At 40.7% G+C, this 23,050-nt stretch overlaps 2 long non-coding RNA genes across 3 annotated transcripts in view; both read left to right on the forward strand.

Moving 5' to 3' along the window:
• The window catches only part of LOC143268437 (uncharacterized), a 626,027-nt gene that overhangs the window by 119,063 nt on the left and 483,914 nt on the right, over positions 1-23,050 (forward strand). The window lies entirely within an intron of this gene.
• LOC107402078 (uncharacterized) overlaps positions 1-23,050 on the forward strand; it is an 83,141-nt gene that overhangs the window by 37,752 nt on the left and 22,339 nt on the right. For both annotated transcript variants that reach the window (XR_006063380.2, XR_006063381.2), the window contains exon 2: positions 19,021-19,158. This is a non-coding gene — a long non-coding RNA (uncharacterized LOC107402078). The remainder of the gene's footprint in view (positions 1-19,020; positions 19,159-23,050) is intronic.

Genomic DNA, 23,050 nt, shown 5'->3' on the forward strand with positions numbered 1-23,050 from the left:
AGATCTAAATATCTTAATTTGGAAGAAATATGAGGAATTTCAAGGTTTCCAACCTTAAAACCATCAACAAGTGAGCTGGCAATGCCTGACTTATTTCTCTGCATTCTTGTGGAGCTCAGAGGGTGTGGCCTAGACTGGGGTGCCAGCCAGCAGTATCTCGGGGTTATAGATACATGATCCGAAGGTGTCCTCATTCTAAAAGCATGTGTATTAGTAAATATCCTGGTTCCTTCAGGGAACTGCAGCTTGCTTTGATCTTGAGACTCAGGTCTGTACTGTTCTTCCAGAAGGCGAAGCGCTACGTTTCTGCCCTGCAGAGACAAGGCAGAGGAGATGGCTGCCACTGAGTGGGCGTGGATCCCCAGCCCTTCTCACTGTTCACCTTGGGTGTCTGTTTTGATGTGGCCACAGCCCTTATCTGCAGTTCTCATTTGAACACCAAAGCTGGCCTGGGCTTTGCCAAAACAGAGAGGCCTTGGTGTTGCAGCAATCTGCATACAAATAAGACCCAGCCCGGCTGAGATCTCTCAATGCTTCTGCAAACACCTCTTTTCCTTGTTTTCTCTCGTCCAGTAGTTGGCACCCTGTGAGTGAGATGCATCATTGTGTAATAAAACTGGAAATATTCTGGGGCTTCAAGTTGGAAGAAGTTAGAAACCCCAGCTTGTCTCCCACCATAGAGTAGACTGCCAGGTAATGAAGGTCGAATCAAGTTTTTGTCTTCAGGGGCTTACCCTGCAGATAGACTACCCAGGGGGCTTACCCTGGCATAGACCACCCAGGGGGCTTACTCTGCAGATAGACTACACAGGGGGCTTACCCTGGCATAGACCACACAGGGTCTTACCCTGGCATAGACCACGCAGGGTCTTACCCTGGCATAGACTATGCAGGGCACAGGAACGGGAGACTGGAGCCTTGGCCATGTCCAAAGTCGAAGGAGAACCAACAGAAATCACAATCACAGAAGCCGGGAGGGTGGCTTTGAAGGAAATAAAATAAAAAAAAAAAGACCCCAGGGAAACGGTTTCAATCAAGGAGTGGTCAAGCCAAGCATATTGCTTAAGAAAGTCACAAAAAATGGTTGTAGTATGGAAACCGATTCCAGAATAAAAGTCATTTTGTGAACACTTGATTGGGATTTCTAAATTTAATGATTTTCATCTGTAACAACAAATGTCCAAACCACATGAGAAGCTTTGGCTTTGCATATTTTAACAGTTCTTTTTTCTTTTCTTTCTGTATACCAACATGTTTCCCCTCTCATTTTGTGATGCATTATGACCATGTTTCCTACTCATGTTCCATTGACTGCTGGCATATGGTGGTCACAGTGTCCAAGGGCAAGAGTTCTGGTCCACTTTAGTGCCCGACTTTCCACAACTACTCTTACAATCGGCCTTGGCCAGGCTCTCTTAGCTCCCCAGGTCTCCATTTCTTATCTTTAACATGTAGTAATGGGCCAGAGAGATGGAGAACTGGCTCAACAGTGAAGAGCTCTTGGAGCTCTTCCAGAGGACCTGGCTTTGCTTCCAAACACCCATCTGAGTGACTCATAACCACTCACAACTCCAGCTTTAGGGGACCTGATATCCCCTTTTGCATGCATGTGTGTGCATGAAAGTGCCCCCCTTCACACACAGATACAGACACACACACACACACACACACACACACACACACACACACACACACACACACAAACACACACACATGCACGCATGCACACAGACACACGAATAAGAAAACACAAAAGAAAACAGAAGCATATCTATAAAGCACCTGCAATTCAGGACACAGCAATGCAGGACACAGCAATGCAAGGCACAGCAATGTGGCACACAGCAATGCAGGACACAGCAATGCAGCACACAGCATTACAGGACATAGCAATGCAGCACACAACAAAGCAGCACGCAGCAATGCAGGACGCAGCAATGCAGGACACAGCAATGCAGGATGCAGCAATACAGGGCAGAGGCGATATGGTGGCTGTTTTATTACTTATATACTTTGTAAGTTCCTGAAGATTAGGATAAGTGGGTGTAGGAAAGTGTTTAGTGAAATTGTGTAATGGATTTATGGCCATGACATAAAATCCAACGGGTCAAAATAGAGCAAAGGTGCACAGTTTAGAATAATATCAGTTCAGTACACATATTTTGCAGATATATCTCATGTTGTGCCATATGGTTTCACTCTCAAACTCTAGAAAATTAAGTTCTGAATTTTTGAAGTATGTTTTCCAAAATTATTACTATAAATTTGGTCAATATAGAGATAAATTATGTATTCTGTTTATTCATTATTAGCTCGGTGATCATCTGAGCTGTGTATAGCCTGTTTTCTTCTGGTTTCTGTGTGTGTGTGTGTGTGTGTGTGTGTGTGTGTGTGTGTGTGTGTGTGTGTGTGTGTATGGGTTCATATGCATGTGTACTTGTGTATATATATGCATGTATATGTACCTGTGTGTGTATATATATGTGTATATATGTGTGTGCATTTGTACCGTGTGTATATATGCATGTGTATATGTGTGTGTGTGTATGTATGTATGTGTACCTTTGTGTGTATATTATGCATGTGTACCTATGTGTGTGTGTCTGTACTTGTATCCCTCATACCTGAAGGTACTGAGGAGGACAATTTGTCTTGGGACATGAGTTAAGAAGCATGTATATCTTTAAAACACCAATAAAAATATTCTTATAAAATTACACCATCCATAGAAGAAAAGTGTTTTTTCCTACTTCTGGGTATATATCCAAAAGAATGTTAACCAGAAGCTCTGAGAGACAGATGCCTAATCATGCCCATGACAGAATTATCTGCAACAGCCAACATACAGAAACATGAGTCTGCTGGCTAAAGAAGATGTGTCATATACATCACACAATAAATAGTGTTTAGCTTTAAGAAAGTAAGCAACCCTTCACTTGTGGCAACAGGGGTGAAGCCGGTGAGTTTACTTACTTTGATAAATGAAATAAGCCATTCCCATGAGAGATCATTAATAGGCAAACTCATGGAGCAGAAGCTGCAGGGATTATTGTCAGCAGTGGTAGAGGGGTGTATATTGCTGTTTAGTGAACATAAAGTTTTAGCTCTGTTTGGTGAACAAATTTTAGGGATCTGCTGTTCAGCACAATGCCTAGAACCAACCACACAGCATTGTGAATTGTAGAACTGAAGAGTCTAGATTTCACTGTATGTTCTTACCACAAAACCCAACAAAATCCACAAAACAGTGGAAACCAGCAACGGAGGCTTTGGTAGGTATTAGACAGACAGATCTACTACAGTGATCATGGTGATGCTAGTGAGAATATTTGTATGAAATTGTGCACATTAAATGTATGTTTCCTTTATACATCAGCCATGCCTCAACAAACCTGTTAAGAAAACCAAAAGCCTTATCTTACTTAAATCTGTGTTTGTCATTCAGTCTGTGAGGGTCATTTACATTTGAGATGTACAGTGTCACTGTCCCCTACACATTTTATATTCTTTCATACCATTTGGAGATAAGTATTCATGTGCTGACACATGTCTTTGCCATAGTCTTTGCTTGCCAAATAGGCAAGTTTAGACTGAGAAGGTGAAAGTCTAGCAGAGAGCCCCAGAACTGAGAAAAGAGTATTTGCCTAACCACCCACACAACTTGAATACTCTTGGAATCTGCTGTGTGTCTAAGATACTATCTTCCCCACACATGGAACTTTAGCCTTTCTCAAAACCAAATATTATTCTACAAGGAAATGATAAAAATGAAAATATTGTTCTCTCAAGTATTATCAGATTTGTGTGTCTCCAAAATTTATAAGGCTAGTTTAAAAACTTGTACACTGTCCCACACCAGGCATCTGGTGGCTCATGGGTTTGCCTTTGAAGACTCAGGGAAGACATAAGACTTTGTTTATATGAAGTTTAAGGGTGGCTAAGAGCTATAGGAATGAATAGTTTTCTTTGTTTCTTAATGTTGATTGAATTTACATTATTTTTGTTGTTTAATAGTGTTTGTGACTTCTCCTGAATGGAAACAGGCATCTGCTAATGTTGCTGTGACCTGAGATGGGTTTTGATTGAGGACCGTACTTGACCAGCTTGAAACATTTGATCCTTGGGGCCCTCTTCAGATGGAAATTGCTGTCTCTAGTTTTCATGGTAGCACTGTCGTGTTCCTTCTCTGGTTTCTAGACCACTCACTGGTCTCAGGCACCCCTCCTTTTTCATGTGATGTTTCTTCATCATCATCTTTTCTCTTGGGCCCCATCCTTTTTCTTACTTGTTTTTCTATTTCTAGGTCACTTTCACTAAACCGTGAGTAAAACATCACATGTACACTGATGGATGCCCTTAATTTTCCAGCTCTGTCTACCTGCCTGCAAGGATGGTTAAGGCAGTTGCTTGTAGACATTCTGAACTTGAAGGGTCTGATATACAGCACATATCTTCCACTGCTCACGTTAGACTTGTTTCTTGTCCTTCACTTCTCTCTCACAGTTCCTTGGTATGATGCAATCCACAGTAACCTTTAAAAGTCTGGGCTGTGACAGGATTAAAAGTCTGGGCTGTGACAGGATCCCTTCCCTGCCTACAGACTTCCTCCATCAGGAATCTTCTCAAATGTCCTCTCCATGGTTAGCTCTCACATGTCCTACCTAGCACATGCAGTGTGATGCTATCCCATGTGTTCTATTGGGTTGACTTTGGACCAGTTCTTTCTAAAGAGACTCTTGTAGGTCTTAGTACTGCCTAAAGCAATATAGTATTTGAATAATTATTAACTGAAAATCATTCCCTCTACACCACTGTCTTCCAGACCATGAAACCATATCTGTTTTCATTTGCCATTTTAGCCATGGCAACAAGCAATGTCCTCTGCACACAGAATGATCTTGCTGGATCTTGGATATTGAGTTAGTGACTTCTTTGTATCTTGCAATGCTCTGCAACTTTAGTCATAACATGTTTTTGCTTCTCCTAAATAATCTTTTAAATCTGTTTTTTAAATCTTCATTGGTTCTGCTTAGATGAGCACCTTGAAGCCTTGCCTACTACCATCAGTCCAACTCCACTCAACTGAACATTAATGCTATTGCCTTTAGACAAATAAGGTAGATGTCCTCTCTTTCTTTGGAATCACTGAAGTCTTTACATTAAATGCTAATATTTACATAATTCTCACCTTTCAGAGTATAAAAGCATAGACTGGCAGGTTCTTACCCATGAGGTTTGGATGGCTATGACACATGATGAATAGTCATGTGAGGATGATGTGATCACTTTCTCTGACTTTGGATTCTGCCTTCTCAGGTAAGGAAATTCTGGTTTCATTTTCTAGCACATTATCATGTTTTCTCTGACGTATTTTTTTCATCTGCACTAGTGTCAGCCTGTGACATTTAGGTCATCTTTCCAGTATTGTCTCTTTGAGCCTGCTACAACTGTGGGCATGAAGAGATTTGTGACAAATATCCTCACACCATGTGTTGATTTTACCTTTGGGTCAAATCCTAGAGTGACCCATTTTATTGCTTTTCTACCTTTTTGTGATAGAGTGCACTTGTGGATTAATTTTAAAGATACTATTTTTATTTTATTTGTAAGTGTGTGTGAGTGGTGTGTGAGTGGTGTGTGTGTGTGTGTGTGTGTGTGTGTGTGTGTGTGTGTGTGTGTGTGTATACAGTACCCTCACAGGCCAGATGAATGCATTGGACTTCCTGCATTAGAGATAGTTTTATGAGACACCTGACATGGGTACTGGGAAGCAAACTGGGGTCCTCTGCAGGAGCGGTGCACACTCTTAACCAGTGAGCCATCTTTTCAGCCTCTGGTTTATTTGAAATACACCTTCCCACTCATGGTGAATTTATTTTTGAGTGTCTGAGTTGGAAAACATCTTGAGTATCTATTCTCCACATTCCAAATTAAGTCTTCGCATTACTCCTCACCTGTATTCCTAGTCTGAGTTTGACACTGAAGGTCTCATTTGAAGACTGAGGCTGCGGAGGCCAACTTGCCAGTCTGCCTCTTCTAAGCATCATGTTGTGGGGCTTACTAGAACTCTAGCCAAAGCTGTAATCCCAGTAGGTTTCTTAGCCAGCAAAACTGAGCAATGGGCAGTCTAAATAGAATGAATACCTCAAAATTAATGTGTTGATGATCCGAGAGCGATGAACTATTGCAGCCCTAAAAACAGGTTATCTATCAGTATTAGAAGAAGTTCGGGGCCTGGGGAAATGGCTCAGTGAGGGAAGTGTTTGCTGTGCAAGTGTGAGGATCTGGCCTCTGAACCTTAGCACCCACAGAAAAGTCAGGGGTGAGGGTGTGTATCTCCAATCCTAATGATGGGGAGACTCAGGGATATGGATCCTAGGGGTTCCCTGGCCACCTAGCCTAGAGAAAGGGTGAGTACCAGGCCCATTGAGAGCCCATAGGCTGTGAGTAGTTCACTGAAAGTTGGGCCCAGTAGAACTCTCTCTCTCTCTACATCATGCTGATTCATTGTCTATGCTACATTGGTTATCTGTGGTGTTTTCAAGTTAAACAGAAGCCATGCTTGTCTTTGCAAGATTTTTTGGCATCCTAAATGTCCTTAAAGATCCACCCTAGGTTTTGCCATCTCCAAATCTCCTTTTCCTCTCTGTTTACATGCACTTCCTGCATTACACAATCGAAACAGTCCTGTTCTTGAATTGTTGATATCTTTTGTGCAACTCTGCTGCAGTAGGAAGCTGTCCTAGTATAAAACATTCAATAAAATAAAACTGTCTTTTAATGTATTACTATAATCACTGTATATTAATTGTATATGCTAGTGGAATTTCCTGTGATATGTCCATGGATACATTGAACATCAGTCATATCTACCTGCCCACACATTCTTCTACTTTTCTGTTTTGTTTTTTTATATTAGGGATTAAATTTAGGTCCTCATGAATGCTGGGCAGAAGCTCTACCCATGAGCTGCAACTCTAGCTTTTCTATTTTTGGCTTCTATCTCTTCATGAAGAGCCTCTCTAGGTCCCTGAAGACTCCTATTAATTTCTGTCTGTCTGTCTTCCACCCCTTTTCCTCAGTGACTACCCTTCTGTCCCATGTCACTATAAGGTTAACTTACAGATTTTCATAGGAGTGAGAACACACAGTATTTATTCTTCTGGGTCTGGCTTGCTTCATTCAATATAATGGGCTCTAATTCTCCCCATGTTGTTTCAGATGGCAAAACTTCACTCCTTTTTTATGACTGAGTACTGTACCAGTATTCAGACATTTACCACATTGAAAAAATATCCATGAATCCCCTAAAGGACGTTCAGTTGATCATATGTTTTGGCTTTTGTAAGAAGTATTGCAATAAACATAGGGGAAAAGTGTCTTTTTGATATGGAGATGGGATTTCATTTCAGTTGGGTATTCAGTAGTGGAACTGTTGGATCATATAGTAGTGTTTTGGTTTTTCCTGGATTCTTGCAACAGTTTTCCTACTTTCCCACAATGACTTTCCTGATTTCCATCCCCTCTGATGGTTTAAGTGTCCTCTGCTCTGAATCTTTCTAGCATCTCTTATCTCGTACCTTCCTGATGGTAACTGCTCTCACTGGGAGGAGATGACATCTTGTTATATTCAACTTGTGCTTCTCCTAAGATTAGTGAGATGGAGTGTTTACGTGTTCGGTTGGTTGTCTGTCTTCTTTTGAGAAGTGTGCATCTGTTCTTTGGCCCACTGTTAATTGCTCTTTGGTGTTCTTCTGAGTCCTTCTACACTCTGGAGGTCAGCCCATTGTCAGACATACTGTTTGTAAATGCTCCCATTCAGTAGCTGTAGCTTGTCTCCCAATTCTATTGGTTATCTCTTTTATTATGTTGAAGTGGCTCATTTGATACAGTCTCATTCATCTAATTTTAATTTTTGCATGTGTCTGTGTAGGGTCATCTAAAATTATTGTTGCCAGCTCCATCCAGGCTCTTGAAGTGTTTCCTCTGTTGCTTGTGCTAGATTCATATTTAAAATTTATGTCTTTGATTCATTTTGGGTTGGTTTGGGGGCATTAGGAGAGAAAAGGATCTAGTTTGATTTTTCTGCATCTTCATATTTGCATTTCCCAGCACTATTTATTAACAGACTGTTCTGTCTCCACTGCATGTTTTTGATACCATAAAAAAAGTTCTTGCATAGAACCAACAGAGTCAAAACTGGAAATTGGAGCCAAGATCCATGTGCTATGCATTTTGGACAAAACAGATTGGTGAGATGAAATAGACTCAAATGTTTAGGTCAGGATGACAGAGTTTTATTGAGACATTAAAGATTTTGGTCCCACCCAGCTGAAGATGAGCTCTGCTTGAGTATATGTCTCCATCTCTGAGCAAAATCATGGACAGTGATACTCTGCAGTGTTTCCGGGTGTAAATTTTATCTAATATTATTCTAGTGCTCTATAGTACGATGGATATAGAGAATGCAATTTTATTTTCATCCAAATTTCATATAACTCATTGGTCATTTAAAACATTTTGCTATATTTTAGTAGCAGATTTTCATACTTCTAAGTTCTCATGTCCCAGATTTGGTACATGTATATTTCATATATAGGTATAACTACTTTCACTAATACTCTCCCTTCTGTCCTGGAATTTATCCCATCACTGAAATCACAGCCATACGAAGTGAGCTAACTGCTGTTGCATGGAAACATGAAGCCTCATTTGTGACAATGGGCCTTGACTTGTCTTCTTTCTTTCACTTTTAATAATATCGTCAGGCTGATGCATCTGAATGTAATTAGCATGAGCAGTCTTAAGAAATACTTTACTGTACCAGAAAATGTGGATTAGAATTTAAGTTATTGTTTTTTTCCAGACACTGGAGCCAGGCCAAATGGATTTCTGGTTCTTGGACTGTGCTAATCAGTGTAACTGTGGGTGTATGTTGCCAGATTAATTCCACAACTAGATTTTTCTCCTTTTAATGCCAATAGCATTTTCTTCTATGGTGTCAACTAGAATAAAATAATTATTTTTGGAGACGTATAGAAAGCAAAACTACAAGACAGCAAGTGAAAACACTCCTTTCTCCCTGATTCTTTTCCCAATAGCTTCATCCCTTCTGTGGGGGTGGGGTGGGGTGAGTTCCACTTGCCTCATTTCTCTTACATGTAGATAATGGAAAGCCAAGCCTTAAGATCAATGGTTCATTTCCCACTCATGAATTATTCATATGAAGTGGAAAGGCAAGAGATAGATTAAAAAATGAAGATTGATCACCGAATAAATACTGACTCAAAAAGAGACTTGCTGGCCTCTCTTAACAAATGAGCAGTAATCAAATTGCATTTGAGCCATACTGGATCCAAGCTGTCCTGACATGAGAAATCCACAAACAGTATCTTTTACATGACAGGCGTTGGTTACAACAGGGCCTTATATGGAAGATCCATGTGTGGGATCTTCAGTGACTCAGGAAGCCTCTGAGATGAGCAGGTGACAGTCTGTGGCTTCCTCTGGTTTAGAATGTGTCCTGTGTGAGGAGGGGCCTTTCTCTCTCTAGTTCAGCTTCTACAGAAGAGATGTGGCTGACGTTTATGATGTTTATAGGTTGGAAGTTAAATCTTGATGTGTAGAACCTCGTGGCTGGGCATTTTGAATAAGTTGCTAATTTCTGGAGATTCGTTAGAGAGTGCTTAATTGGACTCACATCTACACCTAGATCCTATTTAACATAGCAACAGCATTGTCTTGAAGTTATTATTGCCATCTGTGTTTTTGGATGTGTTTAATTTTATTTATGAAAATACGCCATTGTACATCATTTTTGTTTAGGTTCTTATTTTATAGACTTTAGGAACTTTAAAAAACTGTTTAAGCACATGCATCTCTGTATTTTGTGTTCTTATATTGAAATAGAAATGAAAGATGGAGAAAAAGAGACAAAGAGAGGATAGAAGTGGAAGAAGTAAGAGATAAATAAGAAAAGAACAAACATAAGGTGGAGGTGGGTAGATATAAGGAGCGGTACATACCTTGAAAATAAGTGAAACAAAAATTAATTCGTGTTTAGAATTCATAATAATTACAGTTTTCGAGTTTTAACTTATTGAATAGTCTGATTTATAATTATAAAATAGGTATATTAATAGCATTATAGATATTCTTGATCAATGAGCAAATATATACATATATATCATATACAATATATATGTACATACATGTTTATATAGTCTCAGTGCTAATGTGTGGTTGGGAATCAGAAATAATGTTAGCTCAGCTAGGGCTAGGTGCCACTTTGGGAAACAGAAACTTACAGACTTATCAGGTTCTAGGTGAATAGTTTCAGAAGTCTGTAGGAGATGCACAGGGGTCTGAAAGTTCCTTGGGTGTCTGGGCTGGGATTGACAACATGGGCAGTGTTACCTGTGTGAGGTGCTTACTTCCACAGGGTGCCTAGGTGGCCAGGGCTGGAGTCAGCAGAGTGGACTTTTTATTTTAATGACAAACTGAGTTTAGTTGGGATTGCTTGTATAAGCGTGGGTAGGTGATTATTTATCAGGTTATAGGCAATTTGCCAATGGCTGTACCACTAAAGAAAATGATATCCACTCCCCTGGCAACCATTAACTGTCGATAGTTCTTCAGGGAGTGGTGGGCTCTCATGAGCCTCCACCCCATCCAGGATAGAAGGCCCAGTTTTGTGCATGTCTCGTACAGGTATCCACAGCTGCTCTGTGTTCCATATCCAGAAGATAGCATTTTATAGAACTTCTCCCCAGTTTCTGACTCTTACATTCTTCCTGCCCCTCTTCTGGAGTGTTCCTTAGGCACTGTAGGGGGTGATGAAAATATCCTGTTTAGGGCTGAGCACCTCCCAGTTACTCTCAGGACTTCGACCAGATATTAGTTTCTGAGTTAACTGATGCTCAATGTAGGAAGACGCGTATCTGCCCAAGGCTAAGAGCAGGACTAGTCTGTGAGTCTGCATATTTAAAGGCAGATCGACTATCTGGTCCATTCAGCAAGACAACAGTAGTACGCTTCTCCCAAGGACCCTGGATCTCATTAATCATAGGCATTTTTAAAATAGTATGAGGCATGTAGTCATTGATGGAGTGGGCCTCAAATCCAGTCCGAAAGTGGGTGGTTGCCTTCCTCAAAGAGTCATGCCACTGCTGTGCCAGTACGTTTACCTTGGCTGGCAGGTGGCAGCGTAGCAGAGTGTCTACAGCTGGTGAGAACACTCACTGACTGCTTTTCCCCCAGCAGCCCTCATGGCGCCTTCCATGGCTATGAACACTAGCCAGGAGAGAGGGGCCTCCAGCTCGGTCCCGGGTTCATGTCCTTGTTCCTTGTATCCAAAGAGTGTGTTGTTTTCAGAGTTCAACCATTTAGTTCTTTTGGGTAACCAAGAGCTATGACAACAGTCTGGAATGTTTTGTAGAACATTGCCTACCATGCCTGTAGGTAGGTACCCCACTTCTGGAAACTGGAGTTTTTCTTAAAAATCCATGGGGACTGCTATCTATCCATGTAGGATCCCTTCATTCAAACTTTCTATTACGTTTGTAGTCATCTTATAAAGTAGGTTCCTACATGGATTTTCCCTATACTCTTGGCTTGGGTTAGCTCTCACCAAGCTCACAGTGCCCTGTCTCATTTCCATTTAAACCTTTCCATCACAATATTCCTTCCTCTACTTTTGTATCCCCTTTCTTGCTCCCTGGACTCTTTAAGCACTCCAACTCAAATACAGAAATCTAGGAACTCCTATGTGAGGGACAATGTAAGCACTTGTCCTTCTGGGTCTCGGTTATCTGACTCAGTGTAATGTTTTTCCAGTTCTGTAATGTTCCTGAGAGTTTAATTTCATTTTTCTTTAGTGCTGAATATATACATATAGCTATCTATACATTATATAATATAATGGGATCTTATTTTAAATTCATGTTAATTATTTAACAATCAATAATAATCAATTGTATAATGATATAAATTACATTTTATTAGTTGCTCATTATCTGATGGACATCTATTCTGATTCCATTTCCCAGCTATTGTGGATACAACAGTCATAGGCATGGATGTTCAGGTACTTCCCTTGGAGGCTGTAAAGTTCTGTGGGGTATATGCACAGGAGTGTTATAATATGGTCATATGGTAGTTCTATTTTTAGCTTTGTGAGAAACACCGCAATGATTTCTGTGGTGGCTGGATCAGTTTACACTCTCACCAGCAACATATAAGGGTTTCCTTTCTCTATATTCTCACCAGCATTCATTCATTCATTCATTCATTCATTCATTCATTCATTCCTTTCTTCATTTTTTATTTTTGAGATTATAATATAATTACAACATCTCTCCCTTCCCTTTGCTCCCTCTAAATCCTCCCACTTACTCTTCTCTGCTTTTCTTCAAATTCCTGGCTTCTTTTTTTACTAATTGTTATGAAACATGCGTGTGTGCTTTCACACACGTTCCTAAATGTAATCAACTCTGTCTGTATAATGTATGTATGCTTTCAGGGTTGACCATTTGATGCAGAACAACCAATTTATGTGCTCTTCCCTAGGGAAGGCTACCTCTCCCACTCCCAGCTTTACTCAATTATCTTATGGAAAGTGATGTTTAACACGTTTAAAAATGTTTCTTAGCCATTTGTGTTTCTATTTTTTGATAACTCTCTGTTCAATTCTATAGTACATTTAAAAATTTATACTAGTAATCTTCCATTAAATATATTCCTTAAATTAAACATCTATATATCTATACATACTACATGTATCACTGAAATTGCACCAAGTATGTAATTTTCTATACGTTACTCATGTGCATACATCTTAATAATGTGTTAAAATGGATTAGATTTTAGAGACTGGATAATCTCAGGATTGTGTATATGTTTGTATGTCTGTGCCAGCAATGATTATGGCTGAATGACAAATTTTTGCAGACAGATTCTATAGAGTGATAATGCTTTGATTGATTACGTATGCCTACATGAACCTAGTACAGAGAATAGTGGAAGATATATTACATGTTTTGATATCTTAATCTCTTTCAGTATCCAAACTTCTTAGGGAAAAGGTCAGGCATTAATATAAAACTTCTGAGACTGTGCAATGTATTCACATATGCTGACAGATGAGTTTTACATTCTTGTAAAGCAAGCAGTACTTGAAACCCAAATATAGATGAGAACATGATGTTAATGTTCAAAATGTTCACAAAGAACAAACACTTTTCCGTTTTCTAATACAATCCTTCCCACAATAAGACAGAAGGTTGTTGCTGTGCCCATCAGACATAGCTCTGTGAGTGGCAGGAAGTCTGTTCAGTGATGAGGCTTAGCAAACATGCACATCAATACGAATCCAATTCCTAACACCACAATTTGTCAGGTTGCAGTTCCAGACAGTCAAGGTCTAAACTCAGTTTCACTGGCCCAAAATCAAGATGTCCACAGGAGTGTTTCCTTCTGGAAGTGTGATGAGCCGGTTTTGATTTCTAGGGACAGCTTTCTAGTAGTGGAAGGGGACCAGGCTTTCTCCACCTTCCAGACCATCAGCACAGCATCTTCTTTCTTCTCCATCCTTAGACACCTGTCTGACTGTGGTCCTCCTGCCCCCTCCCAATGATGACATTGGGTGCACCTGGATAATGCACACTAGTCTTCCTATCACAAAGCCCTTCATGGTTTCACAGCTGCAAAGTCTCCTGTCCCATGTAAGCAGTGTATTGATTGTCTGAGGGTACAGGATATGAACATCTGAGGGCCACAATCCAGCCTGCCATATGGAAAGCAGTGTAATATCCCAGGGATGGTACCGTCTCTCATGAGTATTACCCATGCCCTGCGTCCTTTCCTTCTTCCCACTTTGTATCTTTAAGTTCCCCTCCCCTCCCATTCTCCCATGGTTGCAAGATGACTCCTGTGGCAGGTAGCACACCATTTGTCCTTAACACAAGAAAAGATGGAAAGGCAGTGTCACATCTGTTTGCTTTCATCTAGAAAGTGAAGCCCTGACCATGCCCTCTGTCTTCCAGGCACCACTGGTTACAGGGTTCCTTGTGCTGCAGGAGAGAAGACGAACACACACATTTCACAACTTACTGTTTCTTTCTGGGGTTTATCATGAGAAACAAAGGACTGAAACTAGGTCTTAGGTAGATCAACCTTCTATTGGTCAGAAATCCTTGTTGCAAACAATAGAATTCTCAATATTTAATTTTAACAGAAATGCTTAGCATTGAACACGAGGTTGTCAGCTCTTCAGATGAGTAAACCACTACGCTCCTTTATTGCAAAGTCTAATAACAGAGCTTGGAGGCAAAGCCAGTGCACCACAGACACCTTTTAGTGGAAATATCCCAGCTGCTGCTGTCTCTGATTGGCAGTGGTCATTCACAGACATCGCACATGAATCCAGGGCCTTCATTCTATTACTGCCATGATAGTGAATATCAAAAGACATACCCACTAGGGGCCACTCGTTCATTTCACATCTGTTTGCCCCCAAATCAGTGTTGTATCTGATAAGTAAAACCTAGATGTGCCACGTTTACAATTGCAAGGGGCCTGGGAAATGTGTCTGTTAAACTAGATTATTCAGAGAGCAGAGCCCAAGGCAGGAATTCAAGCTCTGTCACAGTGAGAGGTACAAACTGAAGGATAAAGATGATGAGGATGAGGAGAGGTGGCACACAGAGAGCACCATGATGAGATGGATTTCTGCTTAGATCCCAGCTACAGTATTAGCTCAGGAGAGATGTCCATGGGCACGTTACACTTCAGATGTGCCCAAATGAGAAATGGGTTCAAGGTAATCCTGAGAAAGAGGAAAAAGGAGACTTTTGTCTGAAGTTTCTTTCCACATCCTCCTCCCACTTGTGAAGGTCGGCTTCACTAAGGCCAGTTCCATCAGGCTTTCAAGTCGTATAAGCCAGGCCACTGGTGATCATCCCAGAAGCCAGATCCCTTTCCGTGTACAGGAGCATTTTTCAGCGAGGTCTGGAAGGAAATCACGTGTTACAGTGACAGTGTTGACACCTGCAGGAAGTGATGTGACCGTGTGGTCCTGCACGCCTTCCCACCTCCAGGCTGTGGACTCAAGGTGGAGTACACAGAACTGGGGAGAGATTCAGGAGGAAGGAGCAGGAGGAGGGCCCAAGGGTGCTCAGGAGGGTTTTGTATACAGTACCGTTTGGGGGTTTCTATTTAAAGAAAGCTGTTTTCACAGTGTGGAAAGCTATCGTGTATGGAGTGTTTCCAAAAGATAGGAGACTGGCCCTTCTCCACCCACCATGTTTGACCTCACAGTTAACCTGTGTGTCCCTTCTGGCTCCAGCCAGAGTCCCTTAAGTTTTATTCTCTCTTAGAAATAATCACAATGTAAAGGTCACTAGGACAGTGTTACCTCTGTTTTTATTGCTACTGTGTGCTCAGGAATGGGCATGATGTCCAGCGGAGTAGGGGATTGGAAAAATGCTTACTGAATGGATGGATGAGTTAGTGAGTGAATACAAACAGCAAATTATAACCTAGACAATAATATAGGGGGTATTCTATGGAATAAAATAAAACAATCTTTAGCCCCTGGGAAGATTTTCATAAAAGGAAAAAAGTCTCTGGAATGTGCCCTGGCATGTTTGGTTTTAACCCCGAAACAGAGAATAGAAAGCCCTGTGGCAGGAAAAAAAGCCACAAAAGCAAAAACGTATACATAGAAATGCTTTTAGTTTGTTCATAAGTTGGTGAAATCAGTGTTCCACAAGCAGTTTTACACACACACACACACACACACACACACACGAAGTGAGGGGAAAGTACATAGATTTCTGTTGAACTCATTGTTTTCCTGACTAAGAAAGAGTCAAAGAAATGCTGTACTGGAGAGAATAGAATCAAGCTGTAATTGTTTCAGGACAGAACTTGTCCTGAGAGACATTTTCCTTCAGTGACCTGGGAAACTGAACTTTCTCAATGGGATTAGTGGCATTTGCTGTTTCAAATCGAAACAGGATCTGCTGGCCCACACTAGCTTCACAATCAGCACCATCTATGTTGTGGTCACTGCTGAAGTCTTAGAGTGAACCTGAGGAGGCAGGAAGTGACATCAGGCTTCTTTCTGTTCCAGTCCAGCCTAGAGATGGATTCTCAGATAAAAAAAAATACTGCAACTTTTCTGTAACACAATTCTTCTTTCCCGTAGAGCTGTGGCTTTCACAGAAAAGCCAAAAGGGACTTTATGGTCATCCAGGTTGGATAGTTCCCCAGTACTGTATGTTTTAAATGGCTATAGATTCAACCCATTTGCCCTCAGCTATATTCTTTTTTTGCTAATGAGGGAGAGCAGGACAGAGAAAAAGGGCATCATAGAAACCTTAATCCCATTTACCAAAATACCAAAGCAGTCTGCATGTATATCACATAATTATGTCTGAGGTAAGCTTAGGGAATGTAGTCATTTGTTCAGGGCTGTTTTTCCATTGCAAAAATCTCCAAATAGAATTATCAAGTCTATCAAATGTTAATTTGTAAAGAAAAACAGAATAGCTAATAAGGATAATTAGATTTATATTATAAATAGAGTATTTATCTTGAAGGCTTCCATGTCTCCAAAAGGAAGCATGACTGAGGGATGAGTGAGAGTCTTGAAAAGACACACTACACTCATCTTTTCTACTACCTACATGCTCTTGCTCAGCGAAAAAGATCAAAACCCACCCCAGTGAGACGCAAGGGCAGGTGGGCGGACGGCCGTAACCATGTTCCTGGTTCTCAGCTGTGGACAGTCTCCTTTTGAAACCTCCCCACCCCCAGCTCATGTCACAGGTAGGAGAGCACAGCCTGGCTTGAAGGACAGACATGGACGCAGCTCTGCTGTGCGCAGAGCGCAGACACCAGTGCGTGGGAGGACCGTGGGGTCACGGGCCTTTCCAGCGCATGGACACTGTAGTGGTTTCCCTCATCATACGGCACGGATCAGAACGTTAAAAGGCTCACTGTTCCCAGTTCCTGGGCCCCATGTTCTGGATTCTGTTGTTTCCTGTTTTCCATCCTCAGTGTTTTTTTTTTTTTTTTTTTTTTTTTTTTTTTTTTTAGAATGTTGGTTGTAATTTGGAGAAGTTGGTCTGAGGTAAACGAGGTTGCTTTCACGTAAATTTCTTGTTTATGTTGTAGGTAAGTTACAGCGAAGAGGGCAAATGTGCCCTTCAGGGTGCAGCGTTCCAGTTTGGGGCGGGGAGATGGGAATTTGTGAAGAGATTGAAATTACAGTGAGAGATGCAGCCTTGCTGGCTTCCCTTCCCTGGCCCGAAGCTGGCGTGACTGTTCCGGGAATGCCCAGTTCAGCCCATCACTTCCTTTCCCTTTGTTTTTGTTATTGTTTTGTTTGTGTTTTACCCCAAAAGAAATGTCTAAAAATGAAAAGAAGCTGCACTATAGTGATTGGCCCATGTCGTCCACATAGCTTTGAAGATCCTTAAGTGATTTCAACAGACCTGTGACTAAGAGAAAAACCAATCAAGGGTGTTTATTTTTGTCTTAGTTACTTTTCTTTTGCTGTGACATGACACCATGACCAAGGCGAGTTATAAAGGGGTATATTTGGGGCATACAGTTTCCTAGGGCGGGACCATGACCATCATGGTGGGGAGCATGGCAGCAGGCAGGCAGGTCTGGCGCTGGAGCAGCAGCTGAGAGCTCACATCTTGATCCACAAGCACTAGGCAGAGGGAGACAACTGGGATTGGCAGGGCCTTTTCAAATCCCAAAGCCCACCCCTGGCACCAGGCCTCCTCCAACAAGGCCACACCTCCTAATCCTTCCCAAATAGTTCCACCAACTGAGGAATCATGTGTTCAAATATATAAGCCTATGGGGCTCACTCCATTCAAACCCCCACGTCTTCCCTCCTGCTTTTATGGACCCTGCCTTCCTTTCTGCTGTTCTCTTCCACTCCATTATCTTTCTCCTGTTTTTTGATTTATGCTATCCTCCTCCTTCCTTTTCCTTTGTCACTTCCTTGTTTAATTTTAAAATTTATGTCTATATATATATATATATATATATATATATAGTGTGTGTGTGTGTGTGTGTGTGTGTGTGTGTGTGTGTGTGTGTGTGTGTGTGTGTTGGTGGGTAGGAGTGTGCCATTACACAGTCGTGGAGCTCAGAGGACAACTTGTAGAAATCAAGTCTCCTTCTACCATGTGGGTCCCAAGGACGGAACCCACTGAGCCATCTTCTTGGCCCCCTTTTCTCTTTTTAGTTACTCTTTTTATATTTATATAAAATTGGAGCCCATTCCTTATGGAGGGATGTATTGCTCAGCTTTGATGCAGCAGGGAGGGGCCTGGGTCCAGCTTCAACTTGATGTGCCAGACTTTATTGACTCCCCATGGGAGGCCTTACCCTCTCTGAGGAATGGATGGGAGGATGGGGGAAGGTGGGAGGGGAGTGGGAGGAGGGGAGGGAGGGGGGACTCTGGTTGGTCTGTAAAATGAAAAAAGTTTAAAATAAAAAAATATAGACTTTTTAAAAAAATCATAGTATCAGATATCTATGATCCTATTGCTTAGGGTACATCTTTAACATCATATTTGGTTCTGTACATGTAGGTAGATACATAATATATGTAGATTAGCATCTTAGTTTAGCAACTTTGAAGTTACTCAGATATAATAGTATGTGATAAATATTTCCAGGGTAAATAATAATTAGCATGCTATGATTCTGTGTGACTATATTCCTCCATTGTATGGAGATTTCTCTATTCTTTTAACCAGTCTCTACTCACAATCTCAGACACTTAGGTTGTTGTGACATATACTATCATAAATGGTGTAGAAATGTATATTCCTTAGTTAAAAATTTTACACTTCTGAGAATTATCTTTATGATAAAGTTCCCAAAGAGGAAATTTAAATCAGAGTATAGATTTATACAAGGCTTTATTGACAAAAAGTCTTCAGAAACTATGTTTCCACTTTAAAAATTTTATTTATTTTTGTGTTGCTGCAGATTGAAACAAAGCCTCCCATATGCTAGGTAAGTGCTCCACTGCTGGGCTACATCCCAGAACCTGAGGCCCCCAGTTTGCCAGGCTTGCAGCTGTACGGCTGAGCTAGACCCCAAGTCCAGAAAGGTGGACTTGTGTTGGTGAGTATATGCTTTTTATTATGATAGTGCCATATACTGCTTTTAATTTTGACATTTAATAAAGAAAATGATATAGCATTGAGTTGTTTCTTATTTATTTGATTATGCTTAACTTTATTTAATTTTATTCTTTGGCTATTTATGCAGAACATCAGTTCTTTAATATATGTATAAGTAAGTTGATATCTATAGATATTTTAACTTATCCCATACTAATTTTACCATACAAAATTTTAATGTTTACTATAGTAAAATTTACTAGTAATTTCCTTTTTGTAGAGTTATAGCCATTTTAAACAATACTTGCTTGCACTTTATTTGATTGTTTCTACCTGTGTGATCATTTTTTGATGTGGTAAATCATTAGTTTAGGTTTCATTCTGTTTGATGCTTTCTTTGAGAAGTATTTGGCCAATAGACTATAGATACTAGGCACTGTGGGAACACATGGAAGGCAGAAGCCAAATAATTCCTTTTGGTCTGTGTAGAGCTGATTTTGACTTATAGAGAGAACTATTTACTAAGGTAATAGCCAGTCTCAAAGGCAAGTCCCATTCTCTCAGTGCCCATAACCTCTACTGCTGTTGATCTTACCTCTACAGCTTTCTGAACTCTAATACCACCTCTGCACTCATAACTCAGTGTGTGCTCAAAGCTTTATAGATATTGCAAACACAGATCACAGGCACCTAATTCTACACACAATGCCCTTTACTGTACCAACTCTATGAAGGTACAATTGTAAATTGAGTCTTAGAGAAGCTAGGGACATTACTTAAAGCTTAAAAATACAGATTCCTGATCCATTTACCATTTTGCATGTTAAAAAATCAGGAATAGATTTTAAAATGTTTTTCTCAGAAGAATTAACAATATGGTAACTGTCTATTGATCAGCAGGATGACTCCAGTTCTGTTAGTTCCCACAGAGCTTCTAGAACACAAGACCTTGTAGGAATCTGCTATTTTCTTTGATTTTGCCAAATTCTGACTGGAATGGAATTCTATGTGGCTGAGATACATTTTTTAGAGGGAAGCAAGAGGCATAAAATCATTTTTTAAAGTATTTGTACCAGATTTCTTATATTAATATTAGGCCATCATGAGTTGTAAACTGTAAACAGTGGTCTCTCTGTGGTTTTCCTGTTGTCTGAGAGTATTAACCTCAAATATAGGCTGCAAAGGGCCCATTTTCTTGCTCCAAACTCTAGTGAGAGTTTCTCTTACCAAATATTTTCAGATAAAAAGAGATACAACTTGGAGACACAGCATATGTAAAAATACAGTCACTGTGAATGGTAGGGGCAAGACAAGCTCATGCCGGGGTCTCAGGTTCTTCATAAGACAGATAATAATTATTAAAACTATAACATGAAAAATGCTTTCAAAACTCTAGAACAGTAACTGAAATGAGGAAGTAGCTTCATGTTACCAGAAGGCAGCTGTTTTCCTGAGGGGTTGAGTAGGTCTCCTCTGGTTTACTGCTAGTCAAGAAACATTGATTCAGACTTCTGAATGTGGCTGTCTGCTTTCCCTTTTATCATTTGAAAATCCCCACAAAACCCCAACGAGGATAGAAACTATAGTGCTTGATAACAGTTTGTGTTCTGGTGGTAAAGGTTTAGCATCTGAGAAACAGTATGAATGCTTCCTTTAAATCTGAGCCCAGTCTATGACGTGCAGGTGTCCTGAATGTTTTTCTTTTTCCTTTTCATTTTTTGTCAGCCTGACACAGGATACAGTCATCTGAAAAGAGAGAGTCTTAACTGAAAAAAATGCCTCCATAAGGCTAACCTGTGGGCAAGCCTGCCAGGTGTGGTCTTCACTAGACAGATGTGGGGAGGTCCAGCCCACTGCAGGTGGGATCGCCCTGGGCAGGCGGTCCTGTGCTATATAAGAAAAGAATCTGAAGAGTCAGGAGGAGCAGGCAGTAGGTGACCTTCCAGGGTAGCTTCTGCTCCAGTTCCTGCCTCCAGATTTCTGCCTGGGGCTCCTGCCCCACTTTCTCTCAGTGATGGAGGATGGTGGGAACTATAAGATGAAACACACCGTTTTTTTTCCCCAAGTTGCTTTGGTTATGTTCTCTGTCATAGCAATAGAAACCCTAACTAAGACAGAAGGATTCCATACTGTGAACTCTAATCACCGTTTAAATTGACCAAGTTGCCTTGTTAATGAAACTTGACCCATTTCATAATGTATAATATTTATTCTCATTCTAGAACATATATTGAAATATCCCATTCAGTGATACATTAAAATAATCTTAGAAAATGAGTAATTGATTTGCTTATGACTGAAATTTTGGAGAAATACAATGCAAGAAAGAATTACTTAGTAACTTCAAACTATAACACAAACTTACGAATATAGAGATTTACATAATGGAATCAACTTTGTGGGTATGTCTGATAATAAAATGGTGATAGGCAAATGGGATATTGTGACTATGTAACATCCTGTTGTGTGGTAGTAAATAAAAAATCCCTCAGCTATTTTATTTTGTATATTCATCTCCCCCAACCCATGGCTAGTCTATGCAGGTTCAACACCAGTGCTGCCCTCTGAGGATAACAGCTATTGCCACCTTAATTAGAGCAGCTGTGATGACCAGCAAGGGACCACCATGATGGGCCTGCCGATATCTCAGCTGTGCTGGAGTGAATGAGAATGACCCTCACAGGCTCCTGTACTGGACGTTTGGTCACCAGTTGTATAACGGTTTGGGAAGGGTTGGGAGGTGTGGCCTTATTGGAGGAGGTGTGTTACTGCGGGTGGGCGTTCAGGTTTCCAAAGCCAATACCTGGCCTGGTCTCTTTCTCACTGTCTCATGTGTGTGGATCAGGGTGTGAGTTCTCAGCTGCTCCTCCAGCACCATGCCTACCTGCCAGCTCCCATGACCCCTGGCATGGTGATCATGGACTCACCCTTTGAAAGACAGAAACCACAGCACAATAATCCAAATTAATGATGTTTTACAGTAGATTGTCATAACTACCATGTTTCACAACTTTGGACCCAACCAACTTTGGATGGGAAGTATTTTAAAAACCTACACCTATACTGAACATATACAGGCTTTTTTCTTATTGTCATTCCCAAACAAAACAGCAGAACTATTTACATAGCATGTGCCTTGTACAATATATTATCAATGACCTAGAGATGATTTAAAGTATATAGGAAGATGTGCATTATTATCTTAGTTACTTTTATATTGTGTGACAAGGCACCATGACCAAGGCAACATATAAAAGGAAGCATTAATTTGAGGTTCATAATTTGATGGGGAAAATGCCAGAAACAGGCGGCATGGTGCTGCAGCAATACTTGAGAGCTTACATGTTGAGACAACAACCACAAGGTGGAGGGAGGGAGGGAGGGAGGGAGGGGGGGAGGGAGAGAGAGAGAGAGAAAGAGAGGATAGATAGAAGATAGGTAGGTAGATAGATAGATAGATAGATAGATAGATAGATAGATATAGACAGATAGACAGATAGACAGACAGACAGACAGACAGACAGATAGATAGATAGATAGATAGATAGATAGATAGAGGCAGACAGAAATATAACTGGGAATGGTGTAGACTTTTGAAACCTCCAAGCCTACCCCTAGTGACACACTTCCTCCAACAAGGTCACATCTGCTCCAAAAAGGTCACACCTCTTAATCCTTCCCAAGCAGTTCCACCAACTGGTGACAAAACCTTCCAATATAAGCCTGTGGGGCCGTTCTCACTTGAACCTCTTCAGTTATACTACCAACACGATTTGCGTTAAGGGACTGGAGCTTCGCAGACATTATACACATGAGAGTTTCCGTGACTAAGCCCGAATAGATATGGGGAAGCTACAAGTAAGCTGTTTATAGTTGGTCTGTTAACGTTTTGG

The sequence above is a fragment of the Peromyscus maniculatus genome, chromosome 14 (assembly GCF_049852395.1).
Source record: "Peromyscus maniculatus bairdii isolate BWxNUB_F1_BW_parent chromosome 14, HU_Pman_BW_mat_3.1, whole genome shotgun sequence".
NCBI lineage: Eukaryota > Metazoa > Chordata > Mammalia > Rodentia > Cricetidae > Peromyscus > Peromyscus maniculatus.